Genomic DNA, 24,806 nt, shown 5'->3' on the forward strand with positions numbered 1-24,806 from the left:
TAATTATATATTATATATTCATACATCTCTGATAACGTAGAGGAAAAAAAATTATGGCCTCAGGTAATGAAAGCAGAAATGTTTCTAAATCAATGGTAAGAAAACATTTCCAAAGTTTCATTATTGTTACAAGAGGGGTGGGAGAGGGAGGCTGAGAGCCATCAAATGCTACCTTTTTAAATATATGGATAAAAATCAATTCAATAATGACATTGTCTTCTTTCTTTTCTTATATTTTTTTTGCTTTCTTTTTTATTTTTGTCTCATAGACTGCAGTATTTGCTAGCATGGGGCTGGGGATGTGGCTCAAGCGGTAGCGCGTGCGTGCGGCCTGGGTTCGATCCTCAGCACCACATACAAACAAAGATGTTGTGTCCGCCGAAAATTAAAAAATAAAATAAAAAATATTTTTAAAAATTCTCTCTCTCTCTCTCTCTCTCTCTCTCTCTCTCTCTCTAAAAGAGAGGGCTAAGGAGAATTATTAAAAAAAATATTTGCTAGCATATTTTTCATTAATAAAATTTATATTACATTTTTATTTTTCTTAGTAGTTCCTGTGAAGGTTTTTTTGCTCTTTCAGCCATTTATTTATTTTTATTTACAGTTTGTGTTCAATGCAAATCAATTCCATAACATGAGAAGTTACTATGAATCAAAGCATAAATATACAAACACAATATATAATCCAAATAGATGTACAGCATTCAGGTATGAAGCAAAGGGGCGTGTTCATTCACACACACAGTAGCTTTAGATCTGTTTGATCTGGTTGTTCTGTGTAGGTTTCTAAAGATGAGAGAAAATGATTTGGGTTATCAAGACTATGGTGGCCATATTAGATACTGGAAGTAAGCATCAGTGTGTGACCATGTGAACAAAAGATTTTAGGGAGTGTGTATTTTTCAAAAGGTTTCTGTGTTTCAAGGCAGTTGTAAAAGATTTAAAGGATCAAGACTGCTTTTAAGTTTAGGATCAGGTTCTAACTAACTAAAAATATTGACTGATAACAGAAAGTGTTCCAAAATGTGGCTATTCTAATCCATAGTTTTTAAAAAAGTATTTACAGAAAAAGTATAAAAGTTTTTGTGAATTTAATATGCAAGCTACCTTCCACAGTCTTCACTTCTCAAATGCTGATTTATAAATTTGGCTTCTTCACATAGTTGCCTTTCTAATTTCAAGATTTGCCATTTTACCTTCAAAGCGGACCATTTTCAATTATGAAAAGTATTCAACAGATGTAGAAATAAAAAGCAGCATTTTGAAATTAGTTGAGGTCAATGCAATTCTACTCTTTGGAATCAGTTTAGCTAAAGGAATCTGGCACTCTTGTTGAATGAAAACAGGAGATGGGAGATGCCTACCATTTAACTTTGAGAGGATAAGCAAGATTTACTCATGATGCCTGGATTTGGGGTGAATTCCAATCTCTCATTTCCCTGGCACATGTCAATTACTACATAAAAGTTCAAACATAATGTCAAATCCAAAAACCACAGAGGAAAGAGTTCAGTTCCCAAAGGAACAGAAATAGCTTAACAATGTGAAACTTTTTCTAGAATATATCCGCATTAAATTAGTACTGCTGAAACAATACATTGAGGATTTACAGAAACACCTGGAAGTTCCCTCTAGTGTACGTATAAATAGAATCATGGAAGCTTTTTATATTACCTAACTGTTTTATGGCCTTCTAGATTTCATGAACCAAATAAAAACTGAAATCTCCATTCCACATTCCATCCTTTATCTCTAGTCAAAAATCTATTCTTGTTTTCAAGATAGAGTTTTAAATGTCCATATTTCTTTTGCCTCATTCAAGGAAATCATGTCTCAATTTTGGATGTTATCTCTTTTTATCTTGCACATGAAACTCCAGCAGATTTAATATTGGCATTCATCAAGTGTGAAACCCTTCACATGTCCTTCAAACCAATCAATTTGGAATTCTCAACGTTTTCTGTGCCAATAAAATCAGGTGTGGAATTGGTAGATTTGATGCAGACCAGCTTCTTCCTTGACACACTGGACTTCTAGTCGCCATTCCGATTGGGTTTAGAAGATGGGGAAATAGAAACGTTTCTTGGCCTGAGTATCTAACAGTAGAGATGTAGAAGAGAGAGCGAGATCACAAGGAGACTGGCTGTTGACTGCAGGGCACTGCCCCCTGTGCTAGGTGTGGCATTAGTTGAATTGGGAGCAGCAGAGGTTCTCTGTGAGGAGTTACAGTGTCACAACATCTGTTTGGTTTGAATAAATCTGCATGGGTAGGAGCAGTGCCAGAAGCAGCAGCCCCAGCCCCAGCCTGGCCACCATGGCTCTGCCCATGTTCGCTCCGCCGGTGCGCGGTGCGTTTCCCTGGATGCTAGGTGGCGAGGAAATAGGACGGCACCGGGAGGACGCAGGCAAAGTGGACTCCTGTGAAGTTTTACGACATTTTCTTTAAACTGTACTTCCCTATGTATCAAGATCAGGAATGAAATGTTACCTTTGATATTATTCAAGATGAAGGTGCTGAGAACAAGGTATGACATCAACAAATGCTTTTCTGATTAGATTGAGTTGGAATTCATTTTTTCCTCAATCTTTAGTTAAATTATTTGAGAGATGGGATTCATACATCCCTGATAGCTTAGAGAAAAAAAAAAAACTATGACCTCAGGTAATGAAAGCAGAAATGTTTCTAAATCAATGGTAAGAAAACATTGCTAAAGTTTCATTATTGTGCAAGAGGGGTGTGAGAGGGAGGCTGAGAGCCATCAAATGCTATCTTTTTAAATATATGGATAAAAATCAATTCAATAGTTGACAATCAATCTCTCTGCCTGTTCAAACAAGACCCAAGAGAAGATGATTGGTTCATTTATCTGAAGTGTCTTTTCCTTGTCTAAACTCCCACCCCTGGAATATAGCAGTACCTCCACAATTCCCAGAAAGAATCTCTGAGTCTTGCATGTGACATGCTGTCTAAAGGCAATTTGACTGTCATGATAGATCATAATCAAGCCCTTCAGTGAGTTGCCTGACTTGTCACTACAGCAGCACTAATAGCTTTATTTGGATGACACAGTCCTAAATCACTAAATCTGAGAGCATTAGAAAGCAGTTTCAAAGACTTACACACTGGTTGCATTAAGATCTGTAGATGAAATATGACCATGAAGGTGGTTTGGGAGAAAAAAACAGTTGTCACTTCTGTTTTCCTTCCATTTCTTGCCCATATTACTTTTCCAATTGCCAGACAAGCTTTATAGCAGATCTCAGACTTTGATTCTCAGATGTCTCAGGAATGTAAGGGTCCGAGAAAGAGACCACACAAGAGACTGGCTCCATGCAATTGGCAAAAAGGGATTTATTGGGGATCCATTCTAGTGCGCTGGGGCCCCGTGCTCACTCAAGAAGGGAGAGCAGCCCGGAGCCCCGAGCAGAGGTTCAAACAGAGCTTAAGTACACTTTTGGGGGAGGGCGGGAGGCTTTGCATACATCAGAACAAATCATCATGAGGCGCGGGGAAAATTGAACAACAACTCTAAGACGTGATTAGCACATTCATTGGCGGGAACTGGCCGGGCGGGGGTGATTGGTCACTCCTAAGCAGGGTACACATTCAAACTGATTGGTTCGGGCCCTGTGACGAACTGCACAGGGCCCTAGGCTAAATGGCCAGAAGGGTGTTGTTTTAACTATCTCAGGAATCTGGGTGTAACAGAGGAACTTAATAATACCTAATCTTTTACATTTTAATTCAAGCTTTCCAGCTTAGAAACTTTACCCTTTCAGGAAGACACCTATTCTTGCTCTGCAATGCCAAGTTTAAGTATACTTGGACCAGGATGCAGCAGTTCAGGGAGACCAAAGGTGACAAACGGGACTGTTCATGCTTGGGTTTACTATATTGTATTTATTGCCTCCTGTAACCATACATACATATATTATATTAAAAAATTAAATATGGAAGTGAACTATGAATTATTGCTAGAAAATCAACTAGCCCAGAAAGTCAGCCTCTGTAAGTCAGACTTGTAGGTAGTCGGACTGTTAACTCTAGTGACAGTCCAGGAAGACAATGAATCCTGTCAATTCCAAATGACCAGGATTTGATTATTAACTGATAGTTTTCTTACTTGTTGTTCCCAACCTACTTTTCCCCATGCCAGCAGCCTCCAATTAGGGCATAATTTAAACCTTCTCTTTTCTCCACTCCTATGCCTAAACTTTGAGTCTCTTCACAAAGTGCAAATGATGGTGACTGACTCCCTCAATATAGCAAGCTCTCAATAAATGGCCTTTGCTTGTTCTCATTTTGTTGGTCTTCATTTATTTCCACAGTAAAAAGTTGGTTTAAATTAGGTGCTCCTGGCTCTAATGAAGTGGTCCCCAGCACAAGTTAAGATTAGCAAACTTAGAGAACTGATATAGTCTTGTGCATGTAAACCTAGATGTAAAAAGAAGAGCCATTAAACTTGTAGAAGGGATGATTATTAGCTTTCTTCAGATGTAGTCCAGTGCAACTATGAACACTGTGGTGAGGATTTCAGAAGACTGAACCTCCGTCTTTCTGAATGATGCAGCTGATCTCTGTGATGTATATCATAAGTCTAATGAGTTCCTTTTAGATCATTTAGATAGTTAGACCATGTTTAATCTACCTAAGGAGTATGTGTCTGGTCTTCCCATCAGTCTGAGCTCATGAGTGACACTTGTAAACACAGTGGTCATGCACTTTGTGCTTCTCAGATTGGTTCAGTAGGAGTTATTGGGGGATGAATATCAAGTTTTTGTCTTAGGTTCATGGCTAGAATTTATAAGTAGATAAACATGTATGGTAGTAGTTCTTAACCACGGACCAGGAATCGTGTAGGGCATTCCTGGAAGAGACAGCAGCATAAGAAAAGCAAGGAGGTAGAAAGGTACAGAGTGGTGGCTTCCAGAGGTCTCCAAATATGCCTCATGAGTTTTTTTTTTAATCTAATTTCAAATACAAACTTCCAGCTTCTACAGACAGATGGATTATTGGAGGGAAAGGCTCTGAAGAAGTCACTTTTCCCTGAGAGGAGATTTTTTAAGACCCTTATTCTGGGTTGTCTTGTACTGAAGGGAACAAACAACATCTATACAGGCTCAATTAGCTCCATGACATCTCTCTTTGCTTGTTGTTCTCCTTCATTTCCCTTGTGAAAGGACTCAAGTCAGATTTGACTCTAGTGGAAACTTGGTGCAGTCTAGATGTCTACTTTCAAAATTTTGGGATCTAAATATCTCAACAAATATTTTTAGAGGGAATCTTATAAAACAATTGTTTGCTAAATATGAATGTCTACTCTCCCTGCATTGCCAATTCTTTGGTATTTGTCACGGTTGCTAAAATTTATGTCATCATCTTTATCAGAGATACCAATTCTGTTGATTTGGAATTTATCATTCAAAGTTAAATTATCTTATCTATGTTTTATATATATGTACATCATAGAAGGAAGAAAGGAAGGAAGGAAGGGGAAGAAGGGAGGAAGAAAAAGAGGAAATGAAGGAGGGAAAGAAGGTAGGGAGGTAGAGAGGAAGAAAAATAGGAGGAGGTAAGGAAGAAAAATCACAATACCAATAACAGTAATATTTTTGTTGATGTTCTTGTTAGGTACCAGGGATTGAACTCAGGGGCACTCATCCACTGAACCACATCCCCAGCCCTATTTTGTATTTTATTTATAGAGACAGGATCTCACTGAGTTGCTTAGTGCCTCACCATTGCTGAGGCTGGCTTTGAACTTGCAATCCTCTTGCCTCAGCTTCCCAAAATGGTGAGATTACAGGATTATGGGCATGTGCCACTGCACCTGGCTAATAACACTAATATTTTGGTATTAAACCTTCCAATCTGTTGGTTATTGATATGCAATCACAATATATACAACATCTTGTAACTTTCTTTGATCAACAATGTTAATATTTTGCATGTCACTAAACATTCTATGATGTAATAGTTAATGACAGGAGAATACTGGATTGGGTAGAGTTATTTCCTATTATTTACTATAACGAATGCAGCCATTAGCATTCTTATAACTAAATCTTTTCATGTGTATAAAATGAATTCCATATAATAATGTAGAAATTGAACTTATGGATTAAAAACTAAGCACATCTTTAAGAGTTTGCTCTTTTATCAAAGAGCCCTCCAGAAAGCTTGTAAAAAAAATTATAGTCCTTCCAGCAGTACCTGGGTGTGCTAATTCCTCATATTCCTTTTGTTATGAGTATTATATTTAAGATGTTCTTTCCCTACCTCTCTTTTGGCCCTTCTTTCCATTCTACTTCTTGCCAACTATAGACACAATAATACACCAGAATTTTGCTAAGAGTAATTTTAAAAAATTTTATAAACAAAGAAGCAATCCAAGAACCAGTGATACACAAAATCTGAAGGTTGTGATTTCAGCCTCTCCAGGACACATCAGAGGCCTTGGGGTAAAATATCTGGACAAGGATAATGAGAAAATTTTAAATGTTCATTAGAGAAAGACACCAAATAGAGTGATAGACAATTCATTGGGACAATTAAACCAATATTTTACATCATCTTTAGATATTATATCCAACATAGACATTTTTCCTACTCTGATTTGAATATCGTTTAAGTGGTTCTTCAAAAGTTTGTATGCCATTAATTTTGTCCCCAGCATGGTGAAATTGACAGGTATTGGAACCTTTAGGAGGTGAGGACTAGTACAAGGTAATAGGTCATGAGAGGACAGTACTACCCTCAGCCATTAATGCTGGTCTCACAGAGTGAATTACTTCTTAAGCAATTATATATTATATAAAAAGAGTAAGCCTGGACCCTGAATTTCTCTCACTTCCTGCCTTGTCATGTGATATCTCTCTCCATGCTTTTGAATCTCCAGAACTGTGAACTAAATAAATCTTTTTAAATAAAGTACATAGTCTTGGGTATTTTATTATAGTAGCAAAAATTCCTGAACTCCACAATTACATTTACTATATACAGAATCTAAAAATATTGAACTCATAGAAACAGCAGCAGAATGATGATTACCAGAGGGTGAAGCAGGGATGGGATAGGGGAGATGTTGGTCAAAAAGAAAATTTAATTTAGATAAGAGGAATACATTCAAGAGATCTATTATACAACATGCCAACTATAATTATACTATAACATAATAACCTTCTATTTTCAATATTTCCACTTGTTTAAGTATTTCATCACCACACCACCAACATACTGTCACTTAGTAAATCAATTCATCCTACCTTCAAAATATGTTCATATTTGGCCCATTTTTCTCCAATGATGGCAATCATTCCTATCTCCTGTCTGACAATAGACTTAATTTTTCTCCCTATTTCTATTATAATCCAGTCTTCTCAAAGTCATCAGAAGGCAACAATCACAGTACGTCATCTCCCAGCATAAAATAATTGCAATGGCTTCTTATGGCTCTTGCAATAACACCTAAATTCCTTCTGTGGCATACAAGCCCTTACATATGAATGCGATCCTGCCTATTTCTCCAACTCCATTTGGTACTACCCACACTCCCCCATCACTTCACACTAACCATAGTGGCATCATTTCTGGTCTCTTAGCATTATGGATTCTTTTCTACATAAGACTGTTTGTTTTTGCAGTTCTGTGTTTCTTGACCATGCTTCTCCATGTATTTCACATGGGCAACCCTTCTCATCTGTGAAGTCTCATCCCAGAGCCTCCTTGATTACCCTGTCTTAAGTTACCACCATCCACCAACTCGTTTACTCTCTATCACACAACTCTAACCTTTACTTTGTTAGAAAAACAAACCTACAATTTTTATTTCTTTACTTCATTACTGTTTTATTTTGTTTGCATTGTTTCACATTGTTCATTGTTACTTTGTTATTGCCTCTCTAGAATGTAGTCAGAGTCTAGTGACTTAGTTTACATTGACCCGCCATATATCCAGCACCATCTAGTAGCATGCCTGGCACACTGTTTACACTTACAAAATGTTTGATGAATGGATAAAAGGGAAGATATATTAATGATCAAATAAAACCATATTTTTTTCTGACAGTGGTTTTTAAAACAAATTAATGCAATCATTATGGACATAACCAAAGTATTGTTTGATTTTTAAATCATTTTAATTTGGTGAAAAGGAGTATAGAATTATTTAAATATTCTAAATTCTATTTAATCATTGACCCCTGATTATTAGAAATTGAGCTTTTATAGTTTTTCATCATTATAAGCAATATTACTATGTATTAACTTGAAGCTAATAAAGTAAGTTTGCTAGATTAAAATCTTTTTATGTTTCATCAAATTTATGTCCAGAAATATTTTTAAAAATTGATTCATTATCAGCAGTGAATTAAAGTTCTTATCTATATGCAATATCAAATTGTATTCTATAATTTTTCAGGGACAAATCAATGAAAAAATTTAAATATTCTTACACAAAGTTCTGAGAATTTCTTAGAAGCGGATTTAAAAGTGAAAGCATTTAAGATACAGGTGTTTGGAGTTGCTTCATTTTGAATAAATTTGTCACTAAAATAACTGATTTCTCTTCTACAGGTTTTATGAGAAAAGGCACAAGGAAAACTATTATTGGCTATTTAAAGTTAAAAAAATAGAAGCCTTAGAAAAATTAAAACTACTTGATCAAGGACTGGAGATCAGGCTTTCAGACTCTAAATTTTGGTGTGCCTTTTGCCCCTTTTACTACAAAATTTTCATTTTCGAGGATTTTGTACTGTGGCTTAATAATAAGCTGATTACAAACAACTGCAATGGCTTGGTAATATTAGAGCACTAAGAAGATAAGGTTAGGGAGATGAGGAAAATCACAGAGGAACAAGTTGTCATCATATCCTCCCATTGAATCAGAATGACTTTGAACCAATGAAGGAAGAGATATTGTCAACATACACACACACAACACCACCACTACTTTACAAAACCGAAAACCAAAAGATTGATGCATGACACCCAAACTTCTGGAAACAGCTATCCTGATAAAAACAAAACTAACCATTGTCTTAGAGGAAGGCATGTGCTGGGTTTTGGAGCCAAACATAAGACCATTGGCTCTGTCATGGATACAAGTCCCATATCTGCCACTTATTTATTATGCAACTTTGGGCTAAGTCAATTACCTAAGCCCTGCTTTCTTCCTCTAGACAATAAAGAAAAATAAAGCAGCTACCTCATAAAGTCACTAAGGATTAAATTTAATGATATATGTAAAGAATTTGGCATACCACTGGGCATGTGGTAAAAAAATTGGACTGAGGCTGTAGCTCAGTGGGAGAGTACTTGCCTAGCATGTATAAGGCACTGGATTCAATTCTTAGCACTGCATATAAATAAATAAATGAATAAAATACAGGTCTGTGGACAGAATAATGATTTCTTGCCATGGTTTTTGTCACACTAAGGAGGACAGATATTTCCAAGAGGCTTCTTCATGATGGCTCCAGTTCCAGAAACTGGAATCCTACTTCTTTTCACTTCCCTGCTCTTAGATCAGAGAATAAAACTAATATTTTACCCATGATGATCATAGAATTTAAATTCAGAGGAAATTCTGACTATGTTTACTGTGTAACTTTAAATCAGTCATTTATGTTCTTCATTCTCCTTTCAAACCCATGAAGTGAGATATCACAGAGTGTTTTGAGGGCTAAATAAAACAGGTGGGTTAGGGATGGCATTTTTTTGTATAAAAAAAATCTGTAGATTCCCAAGCTCCAAACAATAGGGATATGATTATTTATCATTCCACCTGCAGACAAAAGGGTGGCATTACTATTAGCAGAGCCTCTTCCTCAAACTAGTGTTTTTCAAGGCTCTCTTTCCAAATACCCATCTTTTTTCCTAGGGCAATTATAGCCTTCCTTATTTTCACTTAAATAGGCAACAGATGATAAGACTTTATTTTTCATTGGACATAATTACTCTGAATTCTGAAATGACAAGATGATTCCTGTTCTATGTACTAACCAGAGCATTTCAGCTACGGAGCAGCAGCACCAGTACACAATTTGTGAATTCCCCAAGGTTATAAAACCCATTTCTCATTTTCTTTGCAATCCTACCACAGGGACTGACATTAAGAAGCAACTCTGAAAACAGAAGCTTGGGATAGGCTATGAAAGCCTTTTGTGTTGGGAGAAAGAATCCAAATTTTTTTTAGTGAACAATAAAATAGCAACTGAAAGCTTTTAAGCATAGGATTGACAAAGTCATTTTTGTGTACTGGAAAAATTATTATGAAAGTTGTTCCTGGGTGAGGCCTGGAAGAATGACCTATATTATCAATCTGATCAAGAACAGGGGAAACAGGCTAAGAATTCTGCCTAAGGAAGAAGGCAAGTATTTCATCTTTTAAATATCTTCATCAATATCATTAACACATTACATACTTATGTTCAATTATGTAATTAACATCTAACAATTACCTCTGAGATAAATACTATTTACATTATGGAGCTTACGTATCCTTTCAGATTTTTTCTTATATGTACACTGTTTGTACAAGAGATGGGGATAAACTCAGACATGAAAATAGATAAATAAAAACATTTTTTTAAAATATTAGGAAAAGGAAAACACAAGGACTGAAGTAGATTGATAAATGAGATACACATTTGTTGCACAAAGCAAGAGAGGCCTAAATTTGCATGGCTATTCTTATGAAAAGTACAACACTAGAAATTCAAACTTCTTTTTCTTGGCTACAGAGACAGACACTGTTTGGCATGTGATTTAACCTCAGAATGGAGGAATATTTATATATATTCATAGACATTAAAAGCTGTCCCCATGTAGCAAGTTGGAGCCAAGAGTATAAGTCAAAATATTTAGCAGTTCTGTATTTGTATTTGTTATTAATACATGTTGTTCCTGTTCAGACTTCCCTTTTGGTGGGATTATTACAGACTGGAGAAAGAGCTGCTGTTCATGCATGACTCCATATGGCAAAAAGAACCATGTTCAGGGGGTAAAATTAAGCCATCTGTAGTGGTGTTCATTTTCTTCATTTAAACCGGTCCTTTCAATGGTAAGTTATTAAAATACATAAACATATTTACCCTTCATTGGATGTCTTCATCATTAAAAAAAAATCTTCGCAGGTTACATGGTCATTTATATTTTTTACTTTTTGATGGATTTTTTGTGAGAAGCTGCTCCTTCAAAAACAAAACACATTAATAGTAAATAATATCATCAATTCTCTACCTATTACTTCCAGTAGCAAAGCTAAAAATGTCATTGCAGGCTTCTGCATGATTTTTCTTCCAATTGGTTTCTATTAAGTCCTGGAAGTGAACAAAAAAATATTGAATTATTAATTCCTGGTTCATTACCCATGTGATGAAGTTGTCACTGCGGAGAAATGCTCAAGGAATATAATGCATACGAGGCCACCCCATTAAATAAAGACGTGGAAAACTGATGGAATGTATAAATTCAACAAAGATACAGATTAAGTGAGTGAATAATAGACAAACAAATGAAGTAGAACAAAGGTTCCTCAATCCGAATTTTGGTTTTCCTTTATTCTTGAGAAAATATATTTCTTGGGCATTTTACAAAGTTAGAATATTATGCTGATCTTCGGGATAATTACAAAAGGTATATAACATATACATCATGAGAACACCAGAAGGAGTAAGAAAAACAAAAAACAGAAAAGTCTGACATAAAAATGGCTGAGAGTTTTCCAATACTGATGCAGACACAAAAGTGCTAGTCCAGGAAACTCAGAGGACACCAAACAGAATCATTACAAAAAATCTACACCTAGGCATTTCCTATTCAAACCACAGAAAATCAAAGACAAAAAGAAAATTCTGAACACAACTGGGGAAGGAGGAAGAGCATCTTACTTGCAGAAGTGCAAGGAGAAGAATTAAATCACATTTTTCTTTAGACAACCATGTGAGAAGAGAGTAGAACAAAATTTTCTTTTTTTTTTTAAGAGAGAGAGAGAGAGAGAATCTTAATATTTATTTTTTAGTTTTCGGCAGACACAACATCTTTGTTGGTATGTGGTGCTGAGGATCGAACCTGGGCTGCACGCATGCCAGGCGAGCGCGCTACCACTTGAGCCACATCCCCAGCCCATGAACAAAATTTTCGAAGTGTTGAAAGAAAACACTCGCCAACCTATAATTCTGTACCAGTGAAATATCCTTCAAAGCTGAGAAATAAATACTTTCTTAGTTAAATAGAAATGTCTGGAATTTTTGATGCTTAAAGAGGTTTTTTTTAGAGAGCAGTAAAATATGGGTCAGAATCATGGATCTATACAAAAAAGGAAGAGCTTTCGAGAAGGAAACTATGAAATTCAAATAAATCTTTTGTTTTTCTTATACTCAATTGATGTAAAAGATGTTTACTTAAAGTAACATTACCTATATTGTATTCAGTGATTATTATTTATGGATAAGAGAAATGACTAACAGCAATATTATAAGGCACAGGAGGAAGGAATCAGGACTACATTGTTATGAGATACCAGCACACTTGCAACAGTATAGAATCACTTTGAAATGGACTTTCATTAGTTCTACATAGATATGCTATATGTTAGGGAAAAATTTTTAAGTCTAAAATTTTAATTTTTAAGTCTAAAAATTACAATTGATACATGGTATAATCTGAATGGTATCATCCCAAATTTCATTATGTTGAAGCTCTAATTCCCAGTACTTCAGAATCTAACTGTATTTGAAGGTAGGTCCTTTAAAGAGGTAACTAAGGCAAAATGATGGCATTGGGGAGTGCTCTCATCTATGTGTCTAATGTCTTTGTAAGAAAAGGAAATTTGGACACACAGTTGATGGGGATGTGCACACACAGCAGGGAAAAAATGTGGGAATACAACAAGAAAGCAACCATCTGCATGCAAACAGACAGGTCTCAGAAGAAAACCAGTGCTGCCCTTTGATTTTGGACTGCTAGTTTCAAGAGCCTTCTGTTTAAGCCAACTGGTCTGTGGTATTTGTACTATGATAGACTTAACAAACTAATACAATATGGTAAATAGGAGAGAAAATTAAATCAAATAAAATAGTCCATTAAAACTAGAGAAAGTAGTATGTTACTACCACACCTACAAGGCTCCAGTATAATACCAAAGAATTTCAACCAAAAGAGCTACAAGACACAGATTCTGTTTAATAAAGTGTTCTTAGGGAAACTTGAAGATAATAGGGAGAAAAAAATACGAGTACACTTGAAGAAACAGAATCCTTTGGCACTTACAGCTACAGCAAAAATCAAACATGGTCCAACTTCCTGCCAGATTAACATTAAAACCTTTCAGTAAAGACCTATTTACCTCAAATTCCATTATCCCACACATTATGGTCACTTTCAGCCAAAGATTATGAAGTGTTATGGTTTAAATGTGAGATATCCATCAAAAGCTCATGTGTGAGACAATGGAATAAGGTTTAGAAGTGAAATGATTGGGTTATGAGAGCCCCCCACCCCCAATCAGTGTGTTAATCTCCTGATAGAGATTAACTGAATGGTGATTGTAGGTAGGATGTGGCTGTAGGAGGTGGGGCATAGGGGCATGGCTTTGGGATATATTTTTATTCCATTGCAAGTGGAGAGTCAGTCCTTCCTCTCCCTCCCTCCCTAAGTCTCTTTGCGGCTGTGATGTCTTGAGCCTCTTTCCTCTGCCACACCTTTCCACCATAATGTTCTGCCTCTCCTGGAGCCCCAAAGAATGGAGCTGGCCTTCTATTGACTGAGATCTCTAAAACTGTGAGCCCCCAAATAAACTTTTCCTCCTCTAATTGTTCTTGTCAGATCTTTTGGTCACAGTAATAAAAAGCTGACTAAACACAAAGCTAATTAAAAATCGAGAACAGAGTCTAAGGAGACAAAGGAAGCATCCGGTGGAGACTGGGAGAGTAGTGTAAATATTCCAGAATTAGATAGTAATGATGGTGATATAAACAGCCCTGTGAATATACTAAATACCAATAAATGGTACCCATTAAAAGGGTTAATTTTAATTATCAAAAGTTCTCTATAGGTTTAATGCAATGCCAATCAAAATCCCAACGGCATTTCTTGTAGAAATAGATAAAGCAATCATGAAATTCATATGGAAAAATAAAAGACCCAGAATAGCAAAAGCAATTCTAAGCAGGAAGTGTGAATCAGGCGGTATAGCGATACCAAATTTCAAACTATATTACAGAGCAATAGTGACAAAAACAGCATGGTACTGGTACCAAAACAGGCAGGTGGACCAATGGTATAGAATAGAGGACACAGAGACTAATCCACAAAGTTACAACTATCTTATATTTGATAAAGGGGCTAAAAGCATGCAATGGAGGAAGGATAGCATCTTCAACAAATGGTGTTGGGAAAACTGGAAATCCATATGCAACAAAATGAAACTAAATCCCTTTCTCTCGCCATGCACAAAAGTTAACTCAAAATGGATCAAGGAGCTTGATATCAAATCAGAGACTCTGCGCCTGATAGAAGAAAAAGTTGGCTCCGATCTACATATTGTGGGGTCGTGCTCCAAATTCCTTAATAGGACACCCATAGCACAAGAGTTAATAACAAGAATCAATAAATGGGACTTACTTAAACTTAAAAGTTTTTTCTCAGCAAGAGAAACAATAAGAGAGGTAAATAGGGAGCCTACATCCTGGGAACAAATTTTTACTCCTCACACTTCAGATAGAGCCCTAATAACCAGAATATAAAAAGAACTCAAAAAATTAGACAATAAGATAACAAATAACCCAATCAACAAATGAGCCAAGGACCTGAACAGACACTTCTCAGAGGAGGATATACAATCAATCAACAAGTACATGAAAAAATGCTCACCCTCTCTAGCAGTCAGAGAAATGCAAATCAAAACCACCCTAAGATACCATCTCACTCCAATAAGATTGGCAGCCACTATGAAGTCAAACAACAACAAGTGCTGGCGAGGATGTGGAGAAAAAGGTACTCTTGTACGTTGCTGATTTGACTGCAAATTGGTGCGGCCAATTTGGAAAGCAGTTTGGAGATTCCTGGGAAAGCTGGGAATGGAACCACCATTTGACCCTGCTATTGCCCTTCTCCGACTATTCCCTGAAGACCTTAAAAGAGCATGCTACAGGGATGCTGCCACATCGATGTTCATAGCAGCACAATTCACAATAGCTAGACTGTGGAACCAACCCAGATGCCTTTCAATACATGAATGGATAAAAAAAAAATGTGGCATCTATACACAACGGAGTACTATGCAGCAATAAAAAATGACAAAATCATAGAATTTGCAGGGAAATGGATGGCACTAGAGCAGATTATGCTTAGTGCAGCTAGTCAATCCCTAAAAAACAAATACCAAATGTCTTCTTTGATATAATGAGAGCAACTATGAACAGAGCAGGGAGGAAGAGCAGGAAGAAAAGATTAACATTAAACAGAGACATGAGATGGGAGGGAAAGGGAGAGAAAAGGGAAGTTGCATGGAAATGAAGGGAGACCCTCATTGCTATACAAAATTACATATAAGAGGTTGTGAGGGGAATGGGAAAATAAACAAGGAGAGAAATGAATTACAATAGATGGGTTAGAGAGAGAAGATGGGAGGGGAGGGGAGGGGGGATAGTAGGGGATAGAAAAGGTAGCAGAATACAACAGTTACTAATTGGGCATTATGTAAAATTGTGGATGTGTAACTGACATGATTCTGCAATCTGCATTTGGGGTAAAATTGGGAGTTCATAACCCAATTCAATCTAATGTATGAAATATGATATGTCAAGAGCTTTGTAATGTTGTAAACAACCAATAAAAAAAAGTCAAAAAAAGGGTTAATTTTATGATTTGTGAATATCTTAATTAAAAATGACTTTGAAAAGACATAATTATTGATAATTTTTTTCTGAAACAAGTTTTCCTGTACTCTACAATTCATTCAATTGGTGAGAATAACAGAAAATTTTGAAATAAAAATATATCTATAGAAATTACAACAACCCGATGACAAATTTTAAGAATTATTATTCTCATTGTATAATTCTTTGCTACCCATGGCATTAAAAATAAAAGAGAAATACATTTTCTTTTTTAATTAAAAAAATATGTATTAATTATCTGCCTCATATAAGGAAATGTATTACTTTTTTTGGAATACAACAATGAATTTGACTTAGTAAAAGATATAAGAGATTTATATAAATGACTGTAAGGCAATACATTAAAAGTGTCAAAGACCATGCAGAACACAATTAAGTTTAAGATTATAGCATTTCCAGCACAGACGATCAAAGAAGGATTCCAGGTGGAGGTGTCATTTTAACTGTCCTTTATTTGTTCATTTGACAGGTGTTGAATACTTACTATGTTCAGGTACTGTGCTAGGTACTAGGGAGACAAAATTAAAGATCAATAGATTCTCTTATTTTATTACCTGATAAAATTCGTAAGTATGTATGTAAAGATATGTGTGTGAATTTATGACATGCACAACTAAAAGTACGAAGTGATGAGAATGTCCTTGATGAAAGAGATTTCAACAGTAAAGAAGCATTAACCTTTCCAATGGCTCTCTGGAACTTTTCAAAAAAATGTCAACTGCCAAAACATGGCCTCAAGGTTCCTTGTGATTAGGAAGTTTCCTCTGGCTAAATTCCTAGGGGACTTCCTATACTGCTACCTTATTACATTTATACTATATCATGGTTAGTCTATCCATCCCTATATGTTTATCACTCTTTTCTTTCATACATACTTTCCAACCATTCATTCATTCAACTATTGAGAGCCCACTCTATGCAAGGCAAAGCATAGGGAACTGCATGGAACAAATAGGGTTCCAGCCTTTCTGAACTTTACATTCTATGGAAGAATAAAGATATTGAATTAGACACTGTTTAGTTATATGGATATATGTAGGAGTATACGAATGTGTAATGAGTCTTTTATTCCTTCGAGGAATTTGATTACATGTACAAGAAGTAGCAAACACCCTAGGTTCCTTGCTAAGTCACCTGTATGACAGGATGGAAGATAAGCCTTTAAAACATTCAGGAGCACCTAAATGAAGTTTGTAGGAATTCATTAGCCTGGGGCATGGCATGGTATTTCTACCAAGCTGAAGGGCAAGTTCTCCATCTTGCACACTATCACAATGCATGGACCACTTGGAATTCAGAAGTGACATAACACTCAAGTTGAATGTTCTTTGAGTCTTTTACTGAGTAAATCATAATTGTGAAAGAATTCCAGAGCAACTGGAGGACCTGAAGCAGGGTTAGGCTTCCATGCAAGCTGATCTTGGGCTATATGACTCAGCAGACCAGACCAAATGGTGCCTTGAAATAGCAGATAGGAATGCTCTCACAGTAAAAAATAAAAATGTCATGCCAATGCACTTAGGATTGTGGGGAGGAAGCCAGCTTCCTTCTGTTGATAATTATTATCCTTTTGAGAAATAGTTCTGTGCTTGCTGCTGGTTCCTTGGGAAATATCTGACTATGAGACATCAAGTAGTCATGTGAGCTAAAGGTGTTCTCTGACTCATAGGATCACAGCTCTGTAAGTGGGATAGAGATCAGGCTTAAGCTGTTCTCAAAGACACAAGTTGCATGAGTAAGTGATTCAGACACCAATGGTAGTAACTTGTACTGCATTGATCTATATCCATACCTATGGCCTCATGGAGAATTCCACAAGACCTAGAACTGTGAAAAAGAAAATTTATCTTGTTTCCAGATATTTCTTCACAATGTTTTGCCCAAAAGAGGATGACTTTAGCATTTCAGCCTCACTCTTGAATGGTCCTAAAAGATTGATAAGGGAAATCTCCAAATGGGCAAAATGTCAGAATGTGCATCTAGTTGTTTAGATTGGAAGAAGACATAGCAAGAGGAGTTGATCTATACTGATCTATGCACAGTGGCAAATAGCTTGGTAAGATAGTCAGATACTTTTATATGTGTGAATCAATTATATAAGAATTATCAAAATTTAGAAATTGATGACAAAGAGATTTGGGGAAGAGATAAGATTTCTCTGAATAGGTGTAGATTCTAGTATTGTGTTCTATAAAAAGTCCTTGATAATCAAGAGGACAAAAATGTTCCATTCTATAGCTAATAGTCTCTTTCCCTAGCCATAATAATGCTTACTCTAGGAACTCATGAAGAAAGTAGCCAGAGACATACCTATGTTTAACAACACATCTTTTACTCCATCCATCCACCCCCAAGCTCATCTGGCCAGAGTTATTGCTAGGTGCCCAAACTTTCAGCAGCAAAGACCTATCTTCTATTATCCTAGATTACTGGTTACCATATTTACTTTCATGGTGCCTTATTTAATACTGGTAATAGATTCTATTTTCTAAAGATAGGCAAAATAGGGGCTGGGGATGTGGCTCAAGCGGTAGCTCACTCGCCTGGCATGCGTGCGGCCCGGGTTCGATCCCCGGCACCACATACAAAACAAAGATGTTGTGTCTGCCGAAAACTAAAAAATAAATATTAAAATTCTCTCTCTCCTCTCTCACTCTCTCTAAAAAAATAAAATAAAAAAATAAAGATAGGCAAAATAGTATCTTCTATCCCACATTCTCTTCTGCAAGATGAACTTGATACTTCCATGAGACTTTCTTAATTCCTTTAAAACCAGCAAGTGCTGGGGCTGTTTTGATCATTTTAATATTGAAAAACTGATGCTATGCCTTTAACTGGCCTGAGCTCATACTTCCTGTTTCTAGGAATCTAGTTACTGTGTATAATTCCTGAAATTACCATATTATAAAAAGCCCTGGAGTAGGAGATGTCACTTATAAAGAGAGAGGAAGAGAACACCAAAACACCAGACAAGAATAAAGAAACAATCTTGAATATCCAGGCCAATTGAGCCTTCTAATGACTGCAACCCCAGTAATTATCTGATAATAATTGCATATCCCTAACTCTACACAGTTGGTCCCAGTTGATGCACAGAACTGTGAGAAATAAAATTGTTGTTTTAAGTCACAAGTTTGAGGCTCATTTGTTACACAGCAATAGATAACTAGCACACGTAATTTCTGAACAAGGAACTCATTTCACAACAAAAGGAGCAGGGACATAGGTTGCGTACCTATGGGATTCACTGATCATAATATATACCCCCCTATTTTGAAAGAACTTGCTTAATAAAACAGTGGGATGACATATTGCAGACTTAATTACAGTGCTAGATTGGACAGCACACTGTGAGTTGCAGTGACATACTACAAGACAGATATGTAATCCAAAGCATCATGCAATGCATGATTTCCAAAATCAGAATACAAGTATCTAGGGACAAAGAAGGAGTGGCTTCTATTACCACTAACTCCAAATGGATAACTCACTTTTTTTTTTTATTATTTCCAAAGCAGAAGAGATAAACTAAACTGTTCCAGATTATTTTTTTGGCAATATGGGATTATGGGCATCCAAGCATCACCATTATTCCTTTTATTCTCCTTGGTAACACAGTAGTTTACTAGCAAGAGCACAATATTTAGAACGTAGAGAGAATAGGTCTTTCTCTTCAGGCAACAGCTACAGGCAGAAGCATGTACAGGAAGCCAATATGAGGTCAGACTTTTACTCTCAATGTGAGTTTCTTGAGAAGCACTTGAGTACATGCTGCAGAGAGTGTTGGTGCAATCTCCCAGAGGTTCTGGATATTTGCAGTAACTTCTGGACAAGATACAGTTACTTGTTTTACTGCTGATGACTGAGAGGGTTGGTGACTGTGCCCTGACTTCTGTCCTCTCCACTTTCAAAGGGTACAAAAGACTCTAATGATCTGTCTTAAAACTTTTTACTTAGAATACAAAGTTGGACTTCCATTTTCCTGATAGGACCTTAACTGATAAACCTTAAAACAGATTAATTTTTTTATTCTGCAAATGTAGTCCATCATTCAGCTCAGGGAGCTGTTCAGTACAATAAAGAACACAGCAAATATAGGAAGGTGAAAAATGTAAATAAGCAATCATGCTCATTATTGGCATTCAGGTGCCAACCATTCTGAATCTGAAATCACTTTACAAACACTATGAGATTGGTAAACGTTACTAGTTTGGCCTTCTTGCTGTTCGAGACAGGTTAAGTAAGCTCTTTTCTTATTAGGCCTTGACAAGTTTCCACCACTAGTGAGAGGCTTTCCCTTCTTTTCACAGGCCTGGTTCCTTCTCCTCTTTCAGGTTTTAAGTATCATTACCCAGAGTGGGCTTCTAACAACAGTCTAAAGCTATTCCCTTCCACCCACACTTTTATCATCTGTACTCTGATTTTTCCTTTTGTGCAATGTATTATAATTTTTCATTTTGTATTTGTCTGTTTACCTGAATATGTCCATCTTTTCCATCAGGTTGTAAGCCCTACAGCAGGGCTGAACCAGGTGTGTTTTTCTCATCAGTGAATACCTAGGAGCTAGTATAATATCTTATACACAGTAACACTCATTAAAATTTATAGAATAAATAAGTAAATTGCTCAGTCATGTCTTCTCTCAAGGATAATATTTAGTCTTCCCCTATTATAAACCCAACATTCATCATTTTTACCTTTTTTTCTTTTCAAACTGATGATATGGGTGGGGTGCTTACTCATAGAAATTAAAGGCTTAAAGTGAAAAGACATAATTAGGGAGTTACTCTTTGACATTCTTAGTCTCTATAAATATTATACTGCAAATTAAGAGCATAATTCAACATTTAACAAAGAAAATTCATCATTTCCTGTGGGTAATTTTGGCCTAATATTAATTTTAGCAGGTCTCAAAGGTGGCTTATAATATGGAAATAGACATAAGCTGAGAAATAAGGTGTATTTTCATCACAATTTATCTGAATTAACAATTGTCTTTAGAAAAGAGAAAGGAGGTATAGCCTTTATTTTTAGTCAGATACCAGTTCTCAGACTAAACCTCTTCAACAGTCAAAATGAAGCTCCCACACATTTTTAAATTTTTAGTTATGAATTTTGAATCTAAGTCTATGGTTTTCATCTGTCATAATTAAGATAAGATTTTATTTAGTTATCCATTAAAAGGCATGTTACTAAGGAAATTCCTATGACAGTTTGACATTTTCAGCACATGAGAGACATTCATTGCATCATGGGGAGGTACACTCTTCCTATCTGATTTCATCTGCAGGTCCTGGATTGGCTCTTTTTCTATTCTTTTTTTTTTCCAGTACTTTTCTAAAGAATACATCATGGGTCTCTTGAGCCTTTGTGGTAGAAAGGAAGAACTGAGCAAAGGAAAAGGATGACATTTTGGAACTACTAAATGTCTAGGAAAATAAAACATCACTAAATAATAAAAAACATTTATGTAACTAGTATCTTTACTCTTAGGATCTAACATAGGCAAAAACTGGTCATTTAAAGTCATCTTCATTATTATTATTTTGATAATATTTACCTACTTTGTCAGGTTAAAGAAAGTTCATCCTTTAACTAGGAAATTAAATTATAATTGCAGTATAAGAATTGTCTTTAGAAATATTAGATAACAATTTCATATCCAAAATATTTCAGTTTAGTCTTACTTTACTGTGTTTTAAAACTGACTAGTTATAATGCTTTCTGTAATCATAGAAAAAAGTAATAATTTGTATGCTCAGTTTAAAGATACTCTCACATGTATTTTCCTATTTTTGTGCCAACAAAAGTGATGGAGATGTCAACTAGGCATAACAATAGATGGAATTAGCATTCATAGGTGTTTTGAGACTTTAAAAAAATAGTTCTTATGCCTGGAATCTTGTATTCATGGAAATAAATTAACACACCAAGACAAAGATATTTTAATTGTCCCTTCATTTAATGTATACTTTTATTTTTTTAAAATTTTTATTATTGGTTGTTCAAAACATTACATAGTTCTTGACATATTTCACACATTTGATTCAAGTGGGTTATGAACTCCCATTTTTACCCCAAATACAAATTGCAGAATCACATTGGTTACACATCCACTGTTTTACATATTGCCATACTAGTGTCTGCTGCCTTTCCTATCCTCTACTATCCCCCCTCCCCTCCCCTCCCCTCTCATCTTCTCTCTCTACCCCATCTACTATAATTCATTTCTTCCCCTTGTTTTTTTTCCTTTCCCCTCACTTCCTCTTATATGTAATTTTGTATAACAATGAGGGTCTCCTTCCATTTCCATGCAATTTCCCTTCTCTCTCCCTTTCCCTCCCACCTCTCATCCCTGTTTAATGTTAATCTTCTTCTCATGCTCTTCCTCCCTGCTCTGTTCTTAGTTGTTCTCCTTAAATCAAAGAAAATATTTGACATTTGTTTTTTAGGGATTGGCTAGCTTCACTTAGCATAATCTGCTCTAATGCCATCCATTTCCCTGCAAATGCCATGATTTTGTCATTTTTTAGTGCAGAGTAATACTCCATTATGTATAAATGCCACATTTTTTAAATCCATTCATCTATTGAAGGGCATCTAGGTTGGTTCCACAGTCTAGCTAAAGTGAACTGTATAATGTATGCTTTTAAATATATACATTTTCCATCTATTATTTCTTTACCAGTAAGTTCTTTGATTTTAGATTTTAGGATAGTGGATAGGATACACTACAATATAGAATCACAATGGCAACATTATGATAAACTATTTAAAACTGAGCACTTAATTCTTTTAATGGAGATAAAAGCTTGCTATTTTTATAATAATATGAATACATAATAAGAACACATTTAGCACTATCTGAATTGTCTTGTATAATGTTATCAGAAGGTGGAATTCAAATAAAAATAATGGAGTACATACATAAAAGTGTCATAGTGATGTTAGTAGAATAATACAGAAACAAATTTCAAGGTCATTTCCCTTATCTTCTGAAAAGTCACTAAAACCATCTTTGTGTCCTTCTTTCCTCTCAGGCCCTTATTACATACATCAAATTTTTCATTGTAGAAAGATTGGAACATCCAGAAAAGTATAGAGAACACATATTTATAGGTCTCAATTATCTCCAATAATTCTACTAGAAACAATCATTGTTCACATTTTATATCGTCCCAGTCTATTTTATGTATACATGATTATATTATGTACAATGTGTATTGTATATATGAAATTAGGATTGTATTGAATACTATTCTGGTACCAGTTTTTCTTATTACATATCTACATTTTCCCCAATATCAATTAGTTTTCTAAAATGTGGAAAGTGTATTTTTGTGGGTGAGGGGCATATATATATATTTTTTCAAAGCCAGCCTCAGCAATGACGAGGCACTAAGCAATTCAGTGAGATCCTGTCTATAAATAAAATACAAAAAAGGGCTGGAGATGTGACCTGGTGGTCAAGTGCTCCCAAGTTCAATCCCTGTACTAAAATAAATGCATGAGATGGCTGGCACACACACATACATCTTTATTAATATAAACTTTAAAAAGCTTTAAATTATAAAAATTATATTTTCTTTTTTGCCTTACTTAGAAAGTAAAATTCCCCTGTGAATATACTTCTCCCTAACACTTTGGAATGTACTTGAAGCCAGATTTAACGATAGGTAGTCAGTGTAGTTAGGTAAATCGGGTCTAATATCTAGTAAAATCCAAAATGAAGGCCATGTTGAGAATGAAGTCTAGGAAAAGCAGAACAACTCTTGGAATGTTAATGTCCCCAAGGCCTAGAGCCCATGCCAAAGAAATGTTAATGAAATAGCTCCCAGAAAACTAGAAGATGCAAACCCAAAAGTCCTTCCTGCCCAGATTACTTCTTTGGCCCACCTGTGCCCCACCCTTCAGGCCTACCCACCTACATTCCATCACTGAAAGATAACAGAACAAAGGACAGGAATGGGAGGAAAAACTAGATGAAGACCTTAGCTATAAAAGGGGAACACATTCACCCTTCCAGGGATTCCACCTCATGGGTCCCCTTCTTCCTCCAGGAGAAGTCTTCTGCTGTCTTTTAATAAAGCCTCTACTTTCCACTCTAAACTTGCCTTGGCGTGCTTCTCTGGTGTTATACTTCAACATTTGGGAAGCAAGGACTCCTTACTGGTAAACAACAGTAACATAATCATTGTTCTTTGCCCAGGAGATTGGCTATAGGACCTCCATAGACATCTGTGGATGCATCAGTCCCTTACATGAACTGACAACGTCTGCATATAAGCTATGCACATCCTGCTATATATTTTATCTAACAGAATGTAAATGATATACAAATTGTTGTTATACTACGTTGTTTAAGGAATAATGACAAAAATAAGTCTGTACATTTTTGGGACACAATTTTTTGCCTGTATACTTTATCATTTTAGATTCAACCAACCACAGATGTGGAATCTAGGCTTATGGAAATCCAACTGTATAGTCATCACTTGTAATGGAATTTTTAAATAGTCAAATAGTAATTTATCATACAAATTTACCATAATTTAATCAATACCCTATCATTGAGCATTTAAGCTATTTACTACGTTTCATTATTATCAATAAATATTTTGAGACCCCTGAATAGTTCTTCAACAAAATCATCCAAAATATCATATCCTATTCTTTTTTATTATATTTTTTGGTGGTACTATGCACTGAACCAAGAGGCCCTCTACCACTGAGCCACATCCCCAACCCTTTTTAAAAATTTCAGACATGATCTCACCAAGTTGCTCAGGCTGGCCTCCAACTTGCCCATCCTTTTAGTGAAAGACCCCAGCCCAACAACGTCAGGCCCAGTTGCAAAACCACCGAGGCATGTCACAAACCTACGCAGGCACCAGAGGTGTTTT

At 35.8% G+C, this 24,806-nt stretch overlaps 1 protein-coding gene and 1 pseudogene across 1 annotated transcript in view; both read right to left on the bottom strand.

The window, feature by feature from the left end:
- Positions 1–24,806, bottom strand: part of Cfap95 (cilia and flagella associated protein 95) — a 97,400-nt gene that overhangs the window by 71,233 nt on the left and 1,361 nt on the right. The window lies entirely within an intron of this gene.
- LOC144376880 (signal transducer CD24-like) lies at positions 2,097–2,366 on the bottom strand (annotated as a pseudogene).

Source organism: Ictidomys tridecemlineatus, chromosome 4 (assembly GCF_052094955.1).
Source record: "Ictidomys tridecemlineatus isolate mIctTri1 chromosome 4, mIctTri1.hap1, whole genome shotgun sequence".
Classification (NCBI taxonomy): domain Eukaryota; kingdom Metazoa; phylum Chordata; class Mammalia; order Rodentia; family Sciuridae; genus Ictidomys; species Ictidomys tridecemlineatus.